General features: G+C 43.1%; 1 long non-coding RNA gene across 1 annotated transcript; it reads left to right on the top strand.

Moving 5' to 3' along the window:
• Positions 1 to 10,268: 10,268 nt before the first annotated feature.
• LOC144711085 (uncharacterized) lies at positions 10,269 to 11,680 on the top strand. Its single transcript, XR_013583450.1, has 4 exons — positions 10,269 to 10,939; positions 11,023 to 11,252; positions 11,331 to 11,378; positions 11,489 to 11,680. It is a non-coding gene; the product is annotated as an uncharacterized LOC144711085 (long non-coding RNA).
• Positions 11,681 to 15,135: the final 3,455 nt, after the last annotated feature.

The following is a 15,135-nucleotide window of genomic DNA, read 5'->3' on the forward strand; positions in this document are numbered from 1 at the left end:
CGCATGAAAAGAATTCAGAAAACACTGATAGTTTTCTATCATTTGTAGGTTCAATGTGAATAAATCTCATTATTGGCGTAGATTTTTTACTTACCATTCCATACCTTTAATTTTTAATTAGGGAGTAAGATCCAGAACTGTTTATATCTTCCCCTCACATGTTTTGATATTTTAAGTAGAATCAAAGTCCTAGGTTATCATCAGAATTCATATTCTTCTATCGATAGGTCCAAATATTCTACAGAAGGATCAAGACATCCCATATTACTTTATACATCTCGTCCTATTTACCCTCTTTTTAAGAACCATCTTTTGCTGAAAATTTTCATCTCTTGATTTTACATTTACACCTCGGTTTCACAATTCCTCATAGTCTTTTCTTGCAGTTAACTAACAATCGATTTATGATGACTCTAAAATATGTCATCAAATAATCAAGTTCTTAAGTTTAAATTCATTACAATTATCTTGTGAATTCATGCTAAGTTCATGCATATGTATTGTTTTATGAAATCACTAACCCCACTTGATTCTTTGAATCAAGTGGAATATATTTAACATTTTATGGCTAGTGAACATTCATAAACAGGTTTAGAAGATTAAGGAAGAGAGGAGGATCAAGAGAAGTGGGCCAAAATTCGAAGTGGCAAAAATTACAAAAATGCCCCTGGGCATGACTTAAGAGAAAACCTATAAATACTCTCTTCAAAGAGGAGTTTAGGTTGTCCAGAATTTCTCTCAAGGAAGCTAGGGCTTGGAGAGAAAGGATTTCTGCAGACCGTCCAAGGCTGATGAGCATTGGAGCTGGGAGAGAAGCAAGCCGAGGAGTAGCTGGAGCACGACGATCGCCGCCTTGCCCGGAAGGAGTGACACAAGGAGGCGTGAGCGTTTCGGTTTTGGTACAATCTTCTTCTCCCTTCTAAGACAATCAGGGTTGGGCTGAAGATCACAAGCTGTGTCTTCAACATTTCCAATTTCTGTTGTTCCTTTGGTTACGTTTGATTTCGAATCCCAGAGTTGATTGAATCGTTTTCCATTCTGTCTAGCAAAAGTTTCATTGTTCTCGCATCCGCTCGTGAAATCCTTCCCTACAGAATTTCCAACTGCTAGCAACCCATGCCTCAGCCTAGGTTGCCAGCAATCCAAGCAGCGAGCAAGCTCGCCCACGCGAATCAGTACCGCGAGCAGGCTCGCCGCGCGTAGCGCCAACGCCAGCGCTGCGCTACAGCAGCGCGCAGCAGCAGCGCAAGCTCGCCATACGCAGCACCGCGCACGCAGGCTCGCCAGCGCGGCAGCGCCGGGCGCAGCAGCGTAGCGTGCAGCTTCGCCAGCGCGCATGGCGCCACGCGCTGCAGCGCCAGCGCCTGCTCGCCAGCGCGATGATAGCCCAGCGTGCGCGTGCACAAACACCCGCAGGGTGTTTGCTCAATTGCCTCACAGGGCGTAAGCGAACCGTCAACAAAGAAAATTTCTCTGCTGACGGTTCTGCTCAATTGAGTTTTGCCAAGATATCTCCGTAAAACTTAACTGAAGATAATTTCACTGAAGAATTAGCTGAATCAATACTTTTAAGGAATTCTCTGCAACTTATTCTGAAGAAAATTTCTACAGAGATTAACACTTGGAATTAGAGAACTAAATAGACTGATTTAATAGAAAAGAATTTTCTGCTGTTTTCTCTGCTTCCTGTGGATCGACCCTTGCTTGCCAAAGGCTGTGAGGTTATAAATTTCGTTGCATAAGCTCAATCCTCACACGAATTCAACTAACAAATAACCAGAAAAAACGCCCTAAAATTGAGTTTATCAATTTAAAAGGGGAACATACCTTAATCTTATAACATAAGTGTGGAAACCAAATTTGTGACTAATTCACATTAATCAACAATATATTTTGGTTTATCTCTTTTCTTTCATATTATTATCGAACATTCTGCATCTCAAGTCATTGCACTATTGATTTTATAGTTATGGATTTTTATGACTTTCTGTAAATATTTTTTTATTAATTTTGTGATAACTGGGATCTTATGGTGGCTGTTCACATCGTGCCTACGCTCGATGCAAAATTTGTTGGACAGTACCCTCTTACGGTGGAAGAATAAGAGGGCGAGAGGTTTTTCTTTGAGAGAAAGAGGCAAGGGAAAAAAGAACTCACGACATCTATTAAAAACTGAAATACAACATACATTTATAGGGAAGAAAAAATAACTATCGAAGGAAAAACGTGGATCCATGCTCCCACGTTTTCCCGCAACTTTCTGTAAGCCACAAATGAGGAAAAAGAACGTTTCCTCCGCTTACTCCACGTCGCTACTCCTTCAAGCCACGTTTTGATGCATCGTGGTTATTCAAACAATCTCCCCCATAATCATGATGCATCTCTGAGATAGAGACAATGCTAAGTCGAAGACGAAGTTCCACAAACTTGATCCTTCCCAAAGACTTTGTGAAAAAATCTGCTAACTGATCTTCAGAACTAACATAATGCAAGCTAACCTTCTTCTCTTCTAGGCATGATCTGATAAAATGGAACCTTGTTTCAATGTGCTTTGATCTGCCGTGAAGCACTGGATTCTTACTTAAGGCTATGGCAGATTTGTTGTCTACCATCAACTTCACCGTCTTCTCTATCGTGTTCTTCAATTCTGCAACTAGACGTGCAAGCCATATTCCTTGGCATGCTGTTCCAGTTATAACGATGTACTCTGCTTCACATGAAGATAAGGCAACGACTTTCTGTTTCTTTGAATACCAAGCAATCAAATTTCCTCCGAGGTAAAATGCCATACCTGAAGTACTCTTTCTATCATCCATATCTCCGGCATGATCAGAGTCTCTATATCCAATCAGTTCACATTCTTCATCTCTTTTCTTGTAGACGAGCCCTAGGTCCAAAGTGCCTTTTATGTACCTGAGAATTCGCTTGATTCCCGTCATGTGTTCAGATGTAGGTTTCTCCATATGCCTGCTCAAAATCCCAACTGAATACATCAAGTCAGGCCTGGTATGAGTCAAATACCTCAAGTATCCAATTATGCTTCGGAATTCAGTGGAGCTAACTGGTGGAGAAGATGTATTACAACTGAACTTCTGTCTTGCTTCAAGGGGGGTTTGAACTGCATTGCTTTCTTTCATGCCGGCCTGCTCCAGAATCTTTAGAGCATAGGCTTTTTGACTAAGCCGTATCTCTCCAGGCTTCTGATGTACTTCTATGCCCAAATATGAGCTGAGCAATCCAAGGTCGCTCATCTCAAATTTCTTCTTCATTTCTTCCTTGAATTGCTTGATATCGTCCTCCGTTGATCCAGTCACAATCAGGTCATCAACATAAACGCCAATTAATAACACATGGCCGGTAGTGTGCTTCATATAAACAACATGATCTTGAATGCTTCTAATGAATCCATGAGAAATGAGACTCATATCTAGCTTCACATTCCATGCCCTAGGCGCTTGTTTGAGCCCATACAACGCCTTCTTAATCTTCAACACAAGATGCTCTTTTCCTTTCTGAACAAAACCTTATGGTTGTCTCACATACACTTCTTCTTCTAGCTCGCCATTTAGAAAAGCTGATTTCACATCCAGATGATGTAACTTCAATCCTTCTTGAGCTGCTAAGGCCACCAATACTCGTATCGTCTCCATTCTTGCAACAGGAGAAAACACTTCATTAAACTCAACACCGAGTTTTTGAACATACCCTTTGGCGACCAATCTTGCTTTGTAGCATAGAATCTCTCCATTCGGACTCTTCTTCACCTTGTAAACCCATTTAAGACCGATAGGCTTACATCCGGATGGCGGAGGGACAAGTTGCCACGTCTTGTTTCTTTCAATGGCTTCCATTTCTTCTATCATGGCGTTCTTCCATTCTTCTTCCTTCCATGCTTCAATGTGATCTCGTGGCTCCTCTGATATCAACATACACTCCTCTAGATCAAGATGAATCTGATCTGATTCTTCATATACTTCGTTCAGATCTCTATATCTTTCTGGAGTCTGGTTTGATGAGGATGAACCTTCATGTCTTGATTGCTCTTCATGCGTAGCTTCTTCAGTACGTGGACCTTGAGCATAGGAATCCGACAGGATTTGCTCCCCCTGGATGTCATCATCACCAAGTTCAGAGAAACCAGGAATTTCAAGCATACCTCTACTTTCTTCATTTTCTGGATCTTCCCACTTCCATTTTTCTTCTTCTTCGAATATCACGTCCCTGCTCACGTGGATCTTCTTCTCTACTAGATCAAAACATCTATACGCCTTCGAACCAGTCTCATAGCCAAGTAGAATCATAGGCTTTCCTCTATCATCAAGCTTCTTCTGATTTCCACCTGTCATCTTAACATGAGCAATTGAGCCGAATACCCGCAGGTGACTCACATTTGGCTTTCTCCCTGTCCATGCTTGGTAAGGAGTCTCTCCATCTAGGCTCTTTGTTGGTGAACGATTCAATGTGTAGACGGAAGTGTTGACAGCTTCTCCCCAAAATTTCAATGGCATGTCCTTGCTCTTGAGCATGCTTCGGACGGTAGACATGATGGTCTGGTTCTTCCTTTCTACCACACCGTTTTGCTGAGGTGTGTATGGGGTAGTAAAATGTTGCTTGATCCCATGCTGGCTGCAAAACTCCGCAAACTCTTTAGAGATAAATTCTCCGCCTCTATCTGTTCTTAGGCAACCGACCTTCAAGTTCTTCTCTGCTTCAACCACAGCTTTAAACTTGGTAAAAATACGAAGAGCTTCTGATTTTTGTATAAGTATCGATACCCAAGTTAGCCGTGAAAAATCATCAATCAATAGCATAAAGTACCTTCCTCCTCCGATTGTTGCTGGCGAGATAGGACCGCATATATAGCATGCACTAGCTCAAGTGGACGAGTTCACCTGAACGAGGTTGGCGAAGGAAACGGACGTCTACGCTGTTTTCCAGCTACACAATCTCGACGAAGGCTGTCCGGTATCTTCAGAGCTGGGAGACCGTCGACAATCTGGTTCCTTGAAAGTCCACTCAATGATTGGAAGTTTAGATGGCAGAACCTCCGATGCCACCTCCACGCTTCTAGATAGTCTTCTTGTACTGATAAGCACATCTTCTTCGTGCTTAGCTTCAGCAGGTACATTCTTCCTTTTGTCTTCTTGACGTTGGCCAACAGTCTTCCTTCACGATCATGGATGGTGAGTCCTCCATTCTCCATCACCACTTTGCACCCATTCTCGTCTAGCTGACCAAGGGAGAGAATGTTAGTCCGTAATTTAGGGACATAGAGAACATTAGCCAGTATTACGGATCCATTCGTCTTCATCTCAAGGTGGATACTTCCTTTCCCGCAGATGTCCATTCTAGAGTCGTCTCCAAACCTGACCGTCCCGTCAGATATCTCTTGAAGATCATGGAATAGATATTTCTTCCCCGTCATATGGTTGGTGGCTCCGGTGTCGAGAAACCAGAGATCCTTGTTTGACGATTCTTCATCAACTCCTAGGAGTAACGTCTCCATTTCTTCAATGAACGCCATTAGCAACGTTGGTGGCTCCACTTCAGCTTGGGCAACATTGAGTATCTGCTCCTTCTTCTCGTTGCGACATTCTAATGCAAAATGCCCAAACTTCTGGCAGTTGTAGCACTGAATCTTGGACTTGTCGAAGGGCTTTCGCTCACCCTGATTGCTTCGATCACCAGTGCTCTTGCCGCGTCCTCTTCCACGTCCTCTAGTGCGACCTCTGCCACGTCCTCTTGAGTGCTCTCCTCTTTCATTCTTCAAATATTCACCACGGCCTTTGTTCTTCTCAATCGCTTGCGTCAGCAGAGCTTGCTCCTCTTCTTCAAGTTGACGATCTCGGATCTTTGCCTCATGCACTTTCAAAGACCCAATCGCCTCATCGAGGGTCATCGTCTCGAAATCACCGAACTGCTCAAGTGTTGAAGTAATTGGATCGAACTTTGCTGGTGTTGATCTGAGAAGCTTCCCAATTACTGATGCCTCAGTAATATCCTCTCCAAGGCTTCTTAATTGCGCCACTATATTGGAGAGTTTACCGGAGAAGTCGTCGATGAACTCGTCCTTGCCCATCTTGAGATTTTTGAAATCTCTCTTCAGCCCTTGAATTCGAGCCTTCTGAACACGATCAACACCCACGTTTCTCTTCTTGAGCGCCTCCCAAATCTCCTTTGCAGACTTCTTGATGTCGACTTGCGCTTGGATCTTCTCAGGAATCGCTCCGAGGAGGATTGAGAGAGCTTGACAATCCTTCTTCCTCGGCACCGCCTCTTCTTCAATCGCTTCCCATAGTCCATGCGCCTCCAGTAACACCTCCATTCGAACAGCCCACAAGGAGTAGTTGGTCTTCGATAGAACAGGAAATAGCAACGGTGGTGCCATATCTCCTGCCCTAGGTGCTCCACTTCCCGCTCCGTTGATAGCACGCTCTGCAGAAAAGCTTCCTCCAGCTTGAGCCGCCTCTTCACTTCTTCTTGGCATGGTGTGATATCAACAGGAGGAAGAAAGGACTGCCTCAGGAACCTCTATGCTCTGATACCAAATGTTGGACAGTACCCTCTTACGGTGGAAGAATAAGAGGGCGAGAGGTTTTTCTTTGAGAGAAAGAGGCAAGGGAAAAAATAACTCACGACATCTATTAAAAACTGAAATACAACATACATTTATAGAGAAGAAAAAATAACTGTCGAAGGAAAAACGTGGATCCATGCTCCCACGTTTTCCCGCAACTTTCTCTAAGCCACAAATGAGGAAAAAGAACGTTTCCTCCGCTTACTCCACGTCGCTACTCCTTCAAGCCACGTTTTGATGCATCGTGGTTATTCAAACAAAATTTGATCAATATTTATAAAATTCAGCACTATGTGATCAAACTGAGAAGTTATATGCTCGAAATGAATTGTATGATGACCGGATAATTGAGTTATTATCATTCCTAAATACACTTTGGTCAAGGGGACTCCATTCTATGTTTTTGTGACAAATATAGTCTACACTGATGCATAACATATAATCGTTCACATATAATCGTAATGCGATTAAAGTGGATCTAAAGGGTGATTTTTTTTAAGTACTCTTTCTAACTATGGGGACCTAGTTATGCGATTAAAACTGGGTACTTCGGAATTATTATCATTCCTAAGTACTCAGTTTCACCTTTGGGAAAGCAAATTGGTTGCCGTATATGTTTTTTAATGCGATTTGTGAGACGATATCATGAGGTAACAAATGAAAATATTGATTTACACTTCGGTTCGCTTTATAGTGGTTTGTGGTAGAAGGTCATTGATTTGTGTGTGGGGGGGAGGTGGTGGGAGGGGGAGGATAAGTACAGATGAGATTGTGGAATATGATCGCGCGAGCCGTAATGAGGTAGAAATATAATATTATAAAGCCGTATAGATTTTACGAAATTAGAAGTACCATAACAAGAGCTGCAGCCATGTGATTGGACCCAAATTTCGTGGGATGTGTGTATTTATAACTTCTATTTATCTATCCAGCTGGATAAATTTACAGAGTAAAAATATGTCGAGTACTTTTTGGGGTTCCCACAACCTTGTAGGCAAGAAAGGTAAATACCTACTTTAAGCATCAAAGTTTTCGAGTCCTTGAAGTGAATTTCTATGTTTATCGGAATAATCTGTTTTCCTTAAACATCTCCAAAACTCCAAGGCATGCGAAACACGTAATTCTCATTCCAGATTTTTATGTTTCAGCGTGTCGCATTTGATTCATGAACATGATTAAAAGGCCTTAAGATTTATGTCACATGCTTTTGTTATCGATATGCCTCTCTTTGATTGTTAGATCCTTCTCAGCAGATCCACAAAAACTATCCTTCCGAAAAATTTACCCATTTATCGACTTCAAAGTTTTGTCTCTGTAGACCAATAAACGTATTTGTTCTCCATTCTTCCACTATCTAGCGCTACAACTTGGAGCACTTGTTCTTCAATTTTCCGTAAATAATTGGAATCCTCATAGACAGGGATGTAGTTGGAACATTACCGTCAATATGACAGCATCTGATTATTCAAGAGTTGTTCATTATTCACTTCATTGACAAAAATGTAACCAGGCCAGGTTGGCAGCTTTGACAGTGATGATGGAGCAGGTGAGACAGAGACTTGTAGATGGTAGTGTTTGACCTTCGATACCTGTCCCAATAAATACCTAGACAAGTGAAAAATCTAGGTATTTATCAGTTGTCCTTTCTGAGCCCGAAATGAAAACGGGTCAAAACTCTTCACTTCTCAGTTAGATAAATTTCAAGTCATTCCGTCTGGATATTTCAAGAACGTAACAAACGCAGCAAGAAGCCCTCTAACGGAGGAATGAACGAACGCTTCCGTGTCAGACTTCTCTCCATTTACTCTGATTTATTCATATGAAAAAAATATAAAAGTCAACTCCTCGCATGAAAAGTGACAGCACGAACGTCCATATCATCGGCGGATATAAAATCGTTCGACAAATAAAGTCAAACCCTCGAAAGCCCGCGTTAGCGGCATTCCACAAAAATGACGAACACTATACTGAAGAGGCGAAGAACAACTCGCGGCTTCCTACTAAACAAGCCGCCGACATGGCTAGACTAAACCTATTTCCATGCCAGCTTGCCTCTTTTGTGGAAGACATTAGTTATCGGGTCCACATCGCATCAACGCGCAAGGTCTAGACCCTCTAAACCTAAAATTTAACCCTTCCAAGGCCCAAAAACACACTGTTACTATATTCCCAAAATCATAAAACAAGTTAAAGAATATCTTAATGAAAACAGTTCAATCTCGATGGCACCCAGCTGAAGGGATGAGCCTCGCAGCAACTTAGCTTATAAGTAGGGTAGCGGCTCGCCGAGGCAGGCTAAGAAGGAGCCAAAGGTTCAAGCAGGATGGCCTCCTGGGGACATTCGATAACGGGTATCCTCCTGATTGCGTTGTTGTTGGCAACAGAGGTCTGTGCACAGCCTATCTTCGTCATTCCGTTTCCCCGTTTCCGTCCTCCTCGCCGCCCAATTTTCGTCTTTCCGTTTCTATTTGCGCCACCACCTCCTCCTCCTTCGCCTCCTCCTCCGCCGCGTCCTCCGCCACCGCCATCTCCCCCTCCGCCTCCTTCTCCCCCTCCACCACCGCCTTCTCCCCCACCGCCCCCTGTGGCTTGCCCGATTTTCCCTGTCCAACTTGCATTTTGTGCCGGCACAGTGAGCGCACTCAGGGCCAACGCTACACCGCCGCGGTTCCCTTGTTGCGTCTTTATCGACAGACTCACCAACAATCAGGCCGCAGTATGCACCTGCGCTGCTGCAAACCGGGGCTTCCTCGGCAACGTAATCACCATCCCACAAGACGTCGCCAGGCTTCTTACATTCTGTGGTAAGACTGTACCAGCGAACTTCGCGTGCTAAGGCCAACGTTGGCCGGGAGAAGTCAACTGTTTCGTCCTCCATATCTTCTCGGTTTATTTGTATGCTTCATACCCACTCCCGGTGTTCGTGCCTGTATTCGGCCGTGTGTTTTGTTTCTGCGTGTTGCGTCAAATCCTATGTATGTTTAAACGTTGCCCCATGAAAAGAACATCTTTGATGATGTTGTCTAGAGGAAAATAACCTGGGAGATTCTACAGGGTAACGGAACCACAGGGAGCTAAAGATGGCTAAGGGAAATTCTCTCGCTGCCGAGTCAGTCATAGTTTACGAGTAAAATCAACCAACAACAATTATCATTCACGGAAAAGTCTTCGAAAAATCTCATTAGATCCAGCCCCTTATGAGAGGGTAGGGAAGTTCGTGTTTCGTCAACGAACGAACACTGTTCGTGTTCGTATTCGGTTCGTTCGTTTTCGTTTGCGAACGAACACGAACGCTTATGGCTTTTTAAAAACGGTAAAAAAATGGATGATGAGAGATAGAGAGAGAGAAATGAGAGCGGGAGCAAGGGGGAGGGCAGCACTGGAGAGGGGGTCGGAAGCGAGAGAGAGAGAGAGAGAGAGAGATATGAGAGATGGAGAGAGAGAGAGAGAGAGAGAGATATGAGAGATGGAGAGAGAGAGAGAGAGAGAGATATGAGAGATGGAGCAAGGGGGAGGGGAGCACGAGAGAGGGGGTGGGGAGTGAGAAAGAGATAGAGAAAAATGCGAAAGGGAAAGGGGGGGGGAGCACGGGAGAGAGAGAGAGAGAGAGAGAGAGAGAGAGAGAGACCGGAGAGAGAGAGAAAGCGAGAGAGAGAGAGAGAAGTGGAGGTCGGAGGGGGGAAGGGGAGAGAGAGACGGGGGCACGGCCGCACGGTGGAGCGAGGGGGCACGGGAGAGGGAGCAGGGAGAGCGAGTGAGGGAGAGAGAGATCCCTGGTCTCCTTCTCTCTTTATCTATCTTTTAGAGTAAAAAAATAATCTATACTACTATAGGAATACATGTAACATGTGCGTTTCTGGCCTCTGATTGGCTGACAAAAGATTTAGAGGGAAGAGAGAGAGTGAGAGAGAAGAGATAGAGTGAGAGAGCCCCCTTCCCACCGCCGCGCCACCCTCCTCCCCCGGCTTCCCGCGCCCCTCCCTGCCGCCGCCTCTTAAACAAAGATCAGTGCATCGATCAACGGTCATATTGACAGATATAAATACCTTGTAATTCATTTGTTCAAGTGAGGCTTTTCTTTCTATTGTGTCTCCCAGGGCGGCGGCTCCGCCCGTCGCCCTATCCATCCTCTAATCCCTCTCTACCTTCAGTTTGGTGATTCAGCCTGAATGGCATTTGAGCGTTGATTGTGAGATGCCGCCTCATCTTCCTCTCTTTTCTTCTCTACTTCTATCTTCTTGGATACGGGGCATCTCACTGTCTTTAACACCGCCCCGCCCCTCCCTCAGCCGCCCGCCAATGTCTGCTCCTCACCCTTCCTCGACCTCTCGTTCTTCCTCCGCCTCACTTCAGAAGAAGACAGTGAGCACTAATTTCGGCCCTAATTTCTAACATTTTTCCGCCCTAATTTCTTCTCATTGTCTCAAGTTTTCGATTCATTGCAGAAACAGATCTCCGGGTCGAAGAATCAGCCCCCAAAGATTTCAAAATCCTTGGATTTGATTCAAAAGATTGAGATCTAGATCGCGGAGGTGCTATACTATACGGCCTGACGAGGCAATTCCAGGAAACAAAGTGTATAATGGATCTCCTCCAACGTGAATCAACCGGCGACGGAGTTGGAGCCTTCCGTTCACTCTCAAGAACCCGCTTCTCTCAGATTCGACGCCAACCTGTAAGCCTCGTTCCGTTATCTTTTCTCCCTCTCTCGATCTCTCCTTCCTGACGACCATCCCCATTGTGTTATCTTCAGAGTCTCGGTGGATGAGATCCTAGAGACAAGTTCTAGATCGATCCGATGGTGCGTATCTGTAAAAACGGTTTCTTTTTTCTTCTCTTTTGAGTCTTGGCAGATGACCATCCTAGAGCCAAGTTCCCAATCAATCTGATGGAGTGTATCTGTAAAAACAGGTTTTTTCCTTCTCTTTTGCGTCTCGGAGGATGACCATCCTAGAGACAAGTTCCAGATCAATCTGATGGTGCGTATCTGTAAAAACGGGTTCGTTTTTCTTCTCTTTTGAGTCTCGGCAGATGACCATCCTAAAGACAAGTTCCATATCGATTTGATGCTGGGTAATTGTAAAAAAAGTTTCTTTTTTATTCTCTTTTGAGTCTCGGCAGATGACCATCCTAGAGACAAGTTCCAGATCAATCTGATGGTCGGTATCCGATAAAACCGGTTTTTTTTGTTCTTTTTTGAGTCTCGGAGGATGACCATCCTAGAGACAAGTTCCATATCGATTTGATGGTGGGGATCTGTAAAAACGGTTTCTTTTTTCCTCTCTTTTGAGTTTCAGAGGATGACCATCCTAGACACAAGTTCCATATTGATTTGATGGTGTATATCTTTAAAAACGGTTTCTTTTTTCTTCTCTTTTGAGTCTCGGCAGATTACCATCCTAGAGACAAGTTCCAGATCAATCTGATGGTGGGTATCTGTAAAAACGGGTTATTTTTTTTTCTCTTTTGAGTCTCGGAGGATGACCATCCTTGAGACAAGTTCCATATCGATCTGATGGTGGGTATCTTAAAAAACGGTTTATTTTTTCTTCTCTTTTCAGTCTCGGCAGATGACCATCCTAGAGACAAGTTCAGATCGATTTGATGGTGGGTATCTCTAAAAACGGTTTCTTTTTTCTTCTCTTTTGAGCCTCGGCAGATGACCATCCTAGAGACAAGTTCCATATCGATTTGATGGTGGAGATCTGTAAAAACGGTTTCTTTTTTCTTCTCTTTTGAGTCTCGGAGGATGACCATCCTAGAGACAAGTTCCATATCGATTTGATGGTGCGTATCTGTAAAAACGGTCTCTTTTTTCTTCTCTTTTGAGTCTCGGCAGATGACCATCCTAGAGACAAGTTCCAGATCAATCTGATGGTGGGTATCTATAAAAACGGGTTCTTTTTTCTTCTCTTTTGAGTCTTGGAGGATGACCATCCTAGAGACAAGTTCCACATCGGTCTGATGGTGGGTATCTGTAAAAACGGTTTATTTTTTCTTCTCTTTTGAGTCTCGGCAGATGACCATCCTAGAGACAAGTTCCATATCGATCTGATGGTGGGTATCTGTAAAAACGGTTTATTTTTTCTTCTCTTTTAAGTCTCGACAGATGACCATCCTAGAGACAAGTTCCATATCAATCTAATGGTGGGTATATGTACAAAATGGGTTCTTTTTTCTTCTCTTTTACAGTCTCGTAGGTTGACCATCCTAAAGACAAGTTCCAGATCGAGCTAATGGTGGGTATTTGTAAAACGGGTTTTTTTTTCTTCTCTTTTGAGTGTCGGGGGATGACCATCCTAGAGTCAAGTTCCAGATCAATCTGATGGTGGGTATCTGTAAAAAAGGGTTCTTTTTTCTACTCTTTTGAGTCTCGGCGGATGACCATCCTAGAGACAAGTTCCAGATCAATCTGATGGTGGGTATCTTAAAAAACGGGTTTGTTTTTCTTCTCTTTTGAGTCTCGGAAGATAACCATCCTAGAGTCAAGTTCCAAATCGATTTAATGCTGGGTATCTGTAAAAACGGTTTCTTTTTTCTTCTCGTTTGAGTATCGGCAGATGACCATCCTAGAGACAAGTTCCAGATCAATCTGATGGTGGGTATTTGACATACCGGGTTCTTTTTTCTTCTCTTTTGAGTCTCGGAGGATGACCATCCTAGAGACAAGTTCCATATCGATTTGATGGTGGGGATCTGTAAAAACGGTTTCTTTTTTCTTCTCTTTTGAGTCTCGGAGGATGACCATCCTAGAGACAAGTTCCATATCGATTTGATGGTGGGTATCTGTAAAAACGGTTTCTTTTTTCTTCTCTTTTGAGTCTCGGAGGATGACCATCCTAGAGACAAGTTGCATATCGATTTGATTGTGGGTATCTGTAAAAACGGTTTCTTTTTTCTTCTCTTTTGAGTGTCGGAGGATGACCATCCTAGAGACAAGTTCCAGATCAATCTGATGGTGGGTATCTGTAAAAATGGGTTCTTTTTTCTTCTCTTTTGAGTCTCGGAGGATGACCATCCTAGAGACAAGTTCCAGATCGATTTGATGGTGGGTATTTGTAAAAAAAGTTTTTTTTTTCTTCTCTTTTGAGTGTCGCAGGATGAACATCCTAGAGACATGTTTCAGATCGATTTCATAGTGGGTATCTGTAAAAGCAGTTTATTTTTTCTTCTCTTTTGAGTCTTGGAGGATGACCATCCTAGAGACAAGTTCCAGATCAATCTGATGGTGGGTATCTGTAAGAACGGTTTATTTTTTCTGCTCTTTTGAGTCTCGGTAGATGGCCATTCTAGAGACAAGTTCCATATAGATCTGATGGTGGGTATCTGTAAAAACGGGTGCTTTTTTCTTCCGTTTTGAGTCTTGAAGGATGACCATCCTAGAGACAAGTTTCAGATCGATTTGATGTTGGGTATCTATAAGAACGGTTTTTTTTTTCTCTTTTGAGTATCGGCAGATGACAATCCTAAAGACAAGTTCCAGATCATTCTGCTGGTGGGTATTGTAAAAACAGTTTCTTTTTTCTCCTCTTTTGAGTCTCGGAGGGTGACCATCCTAGAGACAAGTTTCATATCGATTTGATTGTGGGTATTTGTAAAAACAGTTTGTTTTGTCTTCTTTTTTGAGTCTCGACCGATGACCATCCTAGAGACAAGTTCCAGATAAATCTGATGGTGGGTATCTGTAAAAACGGTTTCATTTTTTTTCTCTTTTGAGTCTCGGAGGATGACCATCCTAGAGACAAAATCCATATCGATTAGATTGTTGGTATCTGTAAAAACGGGTTATTTTTTATTCTCTTTTGAGTCTCTGCGGATGACCATCCTAGAGACAAGTTCCAGATGAATCTGATGGTGGGTATCTGTAAAAACAGGTTCTTTTTTCATCTCTTTTGAGTCTCGGACGATGACCATCCCAGAGACAAGTTCCATATCGATTAGATGGTGGGTACCTCTAAAAAAGGTTTCTTTTTTCTCCTCTTTTGAGTCTTGGAGGATGACCATCCTAGAGATAATTTCCATATCGATTTGATGGTGGGTATCTGAAAAAAATACTTTCTTTTTTCTTCTGTTTTGAGTCTCGGAGGATGACCATCCTAGAGACAAGTTCCATATCGATTTGATGGTGGGTATCTGTAAAAACGGTTTCTTTTTTCTTCTCTTTTGAGTATCGGCAGATGACCATCCTAGAGACAAGTTCCAGATCAATCTGATGGTGGGTATTTGACATACCGGGTTCTTTTTTCTTCTCTTTTGAGCCTCGGCTGATGGCCATCCTAGAGACAAGTTCCATATCGATTTGATGGTGGGGATCTGTAAAAACGGTTTCTTTTTTCTTCTCTTTTAAGTCTCGGAGGATGACCATCCTAGAGACAATTTCCATATCGATTTGATGGTGGGTATTTGTAAAAACGGTTTCTTTTTTCTTCTCTTTTGAGTCTCGGAGGATGACCATCCTAGAGACAAGTTGCATATCGATTTGATTGTGGGTATCTGTAAAAACGGTTTCTTTTTTCTTCTCTTTTGAGTGTCGGAGGATGACCATCCTAGAGACAAGT

Source organism: Wolffia australiana, chromosome 13 (genome assembly GCF_029677425.1).
Source record: "Wolffia australiana isolate 7733 chromosome 13, ASM2967742v1".
In the NCBI taxonomy this organism is placed as follows: Eukaryota; Viridiplantae; Streptophyta; class Magnoliopsida; order Alismatales; family Araceae; genus Wolffia; species Wolffia australiana.